The sequence below is a fragment of the Octopus sinensis genome, linkage group LG2 (genome assembly GCF_006345805.1).
Source record: "Octopus sinensis linkage group LG2, ASM634580v1, whole genome shotgun sequence".
NCBI classification, from domain to species: domain Eukaryota; kingdom Metazoa; phylum Mollusca; class Cephalopoda; order Octopoda; family Octopodidae; genus Octopus; species Octopus sinensis.
In genome coordinates, this window is record NC_042998.1 from 49,241,637 (window position 1) to 49,250,121 (window position 8,485).

General features: G+C 36.2%; 1 protein-coding gene across 2 annotated transcripts in view; it reads right to left on the reverse strand.

Moving 5' to 3' along the window:
• LOC115223205 (acetyl-CoA carboxylase-like) overlaps nucleotides 1–8,280 on the reverse strand; it is a 143,477-nt gene extending 135,197 nt beyond the window's left edge. The window contains exon 1 of one of the 2 annotated variants that reach the window (XM_029793673.2): nucleotides 7,745–8,280. The gene's annotated coding sequence lies outside the window, so the exon portion shown is untranslated. The remainder of the gene's footprint in view (nucleotides 1–7,744) is intronic. The other variant, XM_029793682.2, reaches the window with a different exon arrangement.
• Nucleotides 8,281–8,485: the final 205 nt, after the last annotated feature.

An 8,485-nucleotide genomic window follows, 5' to 3' on the forward strand; every position in this document is an offset into this window, starting at 1 on the left:
GCACCTCTCTTACCCTTCTTGTTGAGAATCACCCATAAAATATATTTGAAGGAATTTTGGTGATTTATTTGACAGAGGTAGCAGAGAGCCAATCCAATGATAAATCTGACCATGGACTTTGAAAGTTTGCATGAATCGTGGCTCAGTTATATCTCTTGTGGCTCCAAATGATGTCATCCGTAGAGTAGCATTGTACTGTCTAATTTTGTTTTGGAAGTGCATGGAACCTTGGTCAGTTGATGACAACAGTTTCTTCAATGGCTTTGGAGGTTGGGGGAGTGTATGTGAGTTTAAACCTTTCCACCACTGAAGCACAGTGCCAGTATCTCTCCAGACTACTTCTTTGCTTTACAATGTATGCACTCAGTTGTCATTGCACCAATGGAAACTCTAGTATCATCTGCATAATGAACTGCTGGATCATAGTTGAAAACTGCTTCACAGAAGTTCCTTCTCTAACCTGTTGCAACTGCTCTTCATTCTGCAGTGGAGATCCTATTCCTTGTCAGTCATGCATACCTCTGTTCATCACTTTGAGAATCTCTGACTTTTGTAGTGCACAGTCTGCTCATTTCTTGGCATGCTTCCTTTTCTGCAGCTATCTCTCTTTCCCTGGACACAGACATTCTTTTGGCTGACCTTGATACTGTAGACAAATTGGCGTAACTAAGATTTCTACCACCTTTATTCATTGGAAATTTTAACTTAATGCAGCTAAGTTAATTAAAAGAAAGTAACTATGTGAATTCTGTGCATCATTTTCTTTATAACCCCTTAATTTCAAATTCAAATTTCTAATCCTACCAATTATCATGAAGAAATGATTATCTCCCTTGTGATGTCAACAATAGGGCACCCCCACCCCCCGTATCAAAATATAAAAATTGCTATGGTAGGACTGAATTAAGGAGATTTATAAATTAAAGTTTTTCTTTCTTTATTGTCTCCTTCAGATTTTTAGATTAACCCTTTTGTTACTGTATTTATTTTGAGATGCTCCGTATTTCTTTCAATTATTTTAAATATAACAAAGAATTTAGTAAAACAAATTGGTTATCATTAGGCTAGTGTTAGAAACATAAATTGTGACTAAGGTTTGGTGGAAGATTTTAATTCAAAACTTATGAAAACAAGACATTTGTACTACAGAGCCAGATCGGTTTCAGCCGGGTTGGTATCAAAAGGGTTAAGTGCCCAAGATTATGATAGACAGGATGAAAATGATATAGTATCAATAATTATTTTTCCAGTTTCACTCATAAGTGGTAAATATCTCATGGATGGTTGGTTTTACTCAGCAACAATACAAACAGAAAAATTAACATTCCCCACATTTTACTTCTAAATATCACTAGTATCAAATATCTATATATTTCAGATTGGTATACTTCTTTGAAAATGACTATACTAAAATATTTTAAAAGACAAGTTAATGGAGACAATAGTAAAACAAAAAAAAAATCAGCTAGCAAATAAGGTTAAATTGCTTGAACATGATAATCTCACTCATACTGCTGTTTCACTTGATGATGAAAGTGCAAATAATGAAATTTTGAAAGAATCAGAGATATAGGATGTTCCAGACTGCTGGACACAAGAGATATACTAAAAAAAATATTCCTGGTTAATTGTAAAAAATAGAAAATTTGGTTACAATATGTGTTATCATCTTGGAAATGAATAAATACAAGATATTCATTTGTCTTGTGAGAGGTATAATGTAGAAACGTTAGCACGCTGGGCGAAATGCTTAGCGGTATTTCGTCTGCGTTACATTGTGAGTTCGAATTCCGCCGAGGTCGACTTTGCCTTTCATCCTTTCGGGGTCAATAAATTAAGTACCAGTTACGCACTGGGGTCGATGTAATCGACTTAATACCTATGTCTGTCCTTGTTTGTCCCTTCTGTGTTTATCCCCTTGTGGGTAATAAAGAAATAGGTATAGTGTAGAAAGTATAGGGGTGAGTGATGAGAAGACAAAATAATGAGTTTAAGAAGTAGGACTTGAGTATAAAAACATGAAGCCTATTACAGATGTCAAAAAAATGTAATTGAAAATGCCAAGGTGTATGTCGCCAAAAAATGACAAAGCAAAAACAATCAAGATTTTATGTAATAATCTGATTTTGGCAAAACGCCAGTAAATTTTAGAGAAGTGGGCAAATCATTTACATCAATCCCAGTAACTGACTGATACTTTATTTGAATGACCCCGTAAGGATGGAAGAGAAAGTTTATCTCAGCAGTTTTAGAACTCAACATAAAGCAAGTAGAAAGGCTAACCATTTTGTCCAACATGCTGCCTGCATATAAGATTGGTTTCAAATTTTAGTACAAGGCCTGCAATTTCGAGGAAGGGGTTAAGTCGATTATATTACCGTCAGTACTCAACTGGTAATTATTTTATTGACCCCGCAAAAGGATGAAAGGCAAATCGACCTCAGCAGCATTTGAACTCAGTACATATAGCATGAATGAAATCCTACTATGCATTTTGGCCAGCACAATAACAATTCTGCCAGCTCACCACCTTACTGCCTGCATATAATATTAAGCATAAAGGTAGACCATACTGAACAGCAAGAAAGAAATAACCTTAAGTCAACCTACATTTTAAGCTTTCATAAGTAGTGCAAAATTATTGTGCACCATGCAGAGAACCAAAAGTTATTTGCCCAAACAATCTTAAGTATCTTTTATGATTGATGATTCTACTCAATCAATTGCAAAACAATCCTAGTAGTCTCCTTGAGAGCAACAGCTGGTGAATCTTCTCACTTTGTGTGATTCTGTTTAAGCTTAGGTAAGTGCAAAATATATGTACATGCAATAGGTTTCCAAGTAACTTTTTAAGTGGTGGGTATTTTTGGGGGGTTTGTTTTTGATTTTTTGCAGCAGTGCCTAAAAGAAAATGTGATGTAAGTTATAACTGTATGGAGCATCTGGAATGCTAGGGATGAAAATCACAATTGCCAAACTATTTCTTGATTTTCCTAATACAACTACTTGGCAGTATACAAGACACTATGGTGGCGAGCTGGCAGAAACATTAGCTCGCCGGGCAAAATGTTTAGCGGTATTTCATCTGCCGTTACATTCTGCGTTCAAATTCCGCTGAGGTCGACTTTGCCTTTCATCCTTTCAGGTTCGATAGATTAAGTACCAGTTACGCACTGGGGTCGATGTAATCGACTTAATACCTATGTCTGTCCTTGTTTGTCTCCTCTATGTTTAGCCCCTTGTGGGTAATAAAGAAATAGGTATTTCATCTGCCCTTACGTTCTGAGTTCAAATTCCGCCAAGGTCGACTTTGCCTTTCATCCTTTCGGGGTCAATAAATTAAGTACCAGTTACGCACTGGTGTCGATGTAATCGACTTAATACTTTTGCCTGTCCTTGTTTGTCCCCTTGTGGGCAATAAAGAAATAAGTATACAAGACACTAGCTTGAACTTAGTGTGAATGAATAAGTAAATCAACTTACAGGTTTGAATCATTGTCAAACGAATTTCAAAAACTTTATTGCATTCTTTCAAAGAATCAAGCTGAGCTAAGTGCATGCACTGAAGCACCCCACTGTCACTTGTTGGAAATTGGTCATGCTTTTAGTCTGGCATGTGTTGGTAGATCTTACTGAACTGTATCAGCAATTTAACAATCACACTTCAGCCTTGGATTGACCATGCTTTCATTGTTTAATGTCTTCCTTCCATGCTGGCATAGGTTGGACAGTTTGGCAGGAGCTGGCCAGGAAGAAAACTGCACCAGGCTTCTGTGTCTGTTTTGGCGTGGTTTTTACAGTTGGATGCCCTTCCAAATGCTGACTACTTTACAGTGCAGACTGGATGCTTTTTAAGTGGCACTGGTAGGGTCAACAAGTAACTTGCAAGACAAGGACAGAACCAGATGTCTTGCCAGCAAATTTTTTACCACAAATATTTTATATATATGAATTACCACACTACAGTCCTCCACCCTACCAAGAGAGCTGACCTCGGGTGTACCGTGTGGCGATTTTTTTTCCTCTGTCTTCCCTTCTCTGGATCTTTCCTTCTCCTATATTTCCGACGAAGAGCTCCGCTCAAAACGTTAAACCCTCCTTCTTTCCTGAGCATCCAATAATACTATATTTGTTCCACGTCCTGGCGTTGTCTTTTTTTGTGCTTTCTTGTTTGGATTAACTATATATCTCTCTTTCTCTTTTACTTGTTTCAGTCATTTGACTGCGGACATACCGGAGCACCGCCTTTAGTCGAGCAAATCGACCCCGGGACTTATTCTTTGTAAGCCCAGTACTTATTCTATCGGTCTCTTTTGCCGAACTGCTAAGTGACGGGGACGTAAACACACCAGCATCGGTTGTCAAGCAATGCTAGGGGGACAAACACAGACACACAAGCATATACACACACACTCAGATATATATACATATATACGACAGGCTTCTTTCAGTTTCCGTCTACCAAATCCACTCACAAGGCATTGGTCGGCCCAGGGCTATAGCAGAAGACACTTGCCCAAGATGCCACGCAGTGGGACTGAACCCGGAACCATGTGGTTAGTTAGCAAGCTACTTACCACACAGCCACTCCTGCGCCTATATATATATATATATATATATATATATATATATATATATATATATATATATATATAAAACAGAATTTGTACATTTTCTATTTATCAAATTCACAAAAATGTCATTTGTCAGTTGTGGGATTGAACCTATATATATTTAGAGCAAAAATGAGCTAAAAGAAAAGTAAAACTACTCGATGTTTCTGTGGCTTGAATTTGGACATAAAAGACAAGTAAAACTACTTTACTGATTATGGATTTATTGAAATAATTTTCGTTTGAAGAGATGGTATAGAAATTGCCTGGTGGTAATAACGACAAGCTCCAAATGTAAAGGGAGATAATTTCAAGAGTCGAGAATTCTCCAGAAATTTTGCTAATTTTTTCAGAGACAAGGGTACCGTTTTAGGCACGTGTTTCTGAATTAATAGGCATCATCAGCACAGCATTTGTCCAACCATGACTACAGTAGACATAAGACTTAGATACATACAAAAACAGGGGAGAATATTTAAGGTCTGGAATAATTTGCATATCTAAAATATAATTAGTCAAGTGAAATAATTCACACATACGCGGGCGTGTGTGCGTGTGTTAAATTGTTATATAAAAAAAGGACCCAATAATTTTAGCTAAATTAATTACATGTGTTGGGTTTACTGGTACTCAGAGTTTCGTCTAGAGCAGCTTCTTCGACCTAACTGGTCGAATAAGCTGTTCCAGGCCCTATATCTATGTGTGATTTTTTCCGTGTCGGTCCCCCACCATCGCTTAATTGGTGTTGGTGTGTTTACGTCCTGTAACTTAGCAGTTTAGTAAAAGATAGAATAAGTTATCAGGCTTTAAAAAAAATAAAAAAGTACTGGGGTTGATGCGTTCGACGAAAATTCTTCCAAGTGGTGCCTTAGCATGGCTACAGTCTGTTGACTGAAAGATGGGTACATATGTATAACGTGTGTAGCTGCTATTAAGAACACGGACAAGATACACCTTCTCTCCAAGATGACGGGAAATATTTACAGTTTGAATTTAAAAACGTAACCATGAAGGAATTCAATAGAAACCACAAGAAAATCAAGTCAAATACTATAGTGTAAGGGTCCCCAGGCGTGGATCATTTAGTATCGGGCCGCACAGAAAGAAATTTTAATATTTTATTCCCATTTGACTACCGCAGTCTGCTGGGTGCTTTTGTATTATATATGTATTATCTATGTAACAATATAAATCATTATTATATATATATTATGTACTTTATTGTGTTTTATGCGCGTGATCACCCGGGCCATCTGAAAATTGTATCGCATGAATCCTATCTGGTGCAGAACAGGTTGGGAACGGCTGCTTTATGGATATAAATGGGAAAAAAAAACCTTACGCACACAAACATATATACATGCATACACACACACATATATACATACACACATATACATGCACGCACACACACATCATTTTGGATCTTAGTGTACATTTCAGATGCAATCCGAAATAAAGACACTGAAATCTTACCATGTAATTAAAAAAAAATTCTAAACAACCTGTTTCGGTCGTTCTTTGACATTAAGAATTAACTGTAAGTAATCTCCGAAACTATAATATAAACGAAATAGTGCTTCGTTCTCCAGGAAAGATGACCATTTTTTTATAAAGTTTAAAATGCAAAATATAACCGGGAAATTCGACCAGTATCACAGCTTAAGTCTGGAACAGATGATGAGATAAGAGTTTACAAATATATAGTGCGATTTGGAATGTGCAATCTCATACAGAGATTTATGATTCAATAATAAAGGTTTCTTACGCATATCAACTTGATAAAATTTATAGCTTCATGCCTAGCAGAATTCCCCCTAACGATCATTATATCTTACACAGCTTTTTACGTAATAGCATTGAAATGGGAATTTATTTTAGCAGTCAACCATACTCATTGTATTTTCCCCTTGTCTTTTCTTACTCTTTACTTCTCTTTCGTCCAAGTAGAATTATATAAATATATATATATATATATATATGAACTTCGCCATATATATTAGTCATAAATATAATAAATAATAAATTCTTATTATTTATTATAATATACCCATCATTCTTTTCAACTAATATACGAGTAACTGGTTTTTTCACTGACCTAGGAAAGCTTATTGGGCAACTAACATGTATACATACACACACACATGCATGTGCGTACTCACCCATGAAATACATAAAAAAAAATAACAAAATTGGGTTTGCTGTAGACAGAGGTCACTCTCCTGATCAAGCAAACTTCTGATCATAGGCGTCCCAACCGTGACCCCTTTGGTTTCCTTTTTCACACATAGTATATTTAGAATCGCATCAATCACAATAACCTTATTTTTTAAAAATGGTAAAGTACGAGTTTAGGAAAGTTTGACAGCTATTTCTAGCAGGGCTCTAATCCTGCATAGAAGATCCCCAGTTGATTTCGAAAAATATATTCCCTGCCAATATGACTACTTCTACCAATACACACAAGAATATGGGTATTAGTTACCATCTAATTAAAGCTTTGTGATTAATATTCATACTACTGCAGATTTCATAGTTCAACACCAACGTAGATATGAATTATAGCATTACAAATAAACCTACACATATATTAAACACACAAAGTAGTACAATAACATACGTAGGCAGTAACATTTCCCCGCTCAAAAGAATTAATATTAACGGGAAAGAAATGATATGATGAAGCACTAATCGATCGTATATACATATATATTGTTAATTGGTTTTGATCGAACGGACTTATCAACACATTATAAGGATCACATTAGCCAGTCCTTTCTGCGTTAAGATAGTAAGGTGTCATTAGATGCTCCCTTGCTGGTTTAGTGATAAAGAAGGATGAAGATGATAACACTGTGTGGAAATTATTCGTAATAATACTCGGTCGGTGTAGCACTGTGATGAAACGATGATGATTTGCAAAAGTGAATTAGTGAATAACAAATAATTAATTAAAATCATTTACGAATGCAGAGGAGAAATATCCTTATAAATTTGTATTTTGAATTTTTACTTATGAAAGTGATAAGTTTTAAGGGATAAGTTTTACTATTATGGTATGTATTTTATGAAACCCCCGTGTTAATGGAAGGCGAGGTCAGCCAATTAAAAAACAAATGCGAACCACGTACCTTGTCGCGACACAAATCCGAATGACGAGGATGAATTTTATCAATTAGAGACAAGAGTGGGGGGAAAGAAACACAAAACAGATATGAAAGTTTTTCTTTTTCTTTCTTTCTAGTATCTAGGTGAGTTTCTACACTGATTACTGTTGCGTATATCGCTTTTGTTTCAATGCATTTGCCATGTGATGGTAAATGTCCGGTCTTGACTACAAAAGCATGTTATGCTACTACTACTAACTACAGTTATCCAGATGTGACTGCAGCAGTGGTAGCAGAAGTAGTAGAAGTAGCAGCTGTTGCTGCTGCTAATTTTTGAGGTACCGGGCGTCAGCCGAATCGTTGATCGAAGAGATTGTACAATTATACGAGAACGGAAGGGAGTACTAAGTAACACTTTTCATGTGGTACGCAACGGAGGCGCAGTAACTCGCGTGCCTTGTTACACATCACTTATGGTTTTTCAGAACATGTGCTCACTTTGCAGCAGAAATCATTGTGACACTGCAACTCAACCCTTTTTTTATTTTCTCAAATCTTCTTTTGCCTCTTTATTAAGACTCGGTAGTCAAAATACATTAGTGTCTGCATACATGTTTATGCGTTCACATAAGCACATACGTACATCTTATTCTCTCTCTCTCTCAGTCGCTCTCTGAACATATAGCGTATGTGTATGTATATATTTCAACAGTGGAGATCCACAATTCTGAAAAAGAATTATTTCACGGTCTTTCAAAAATTTAT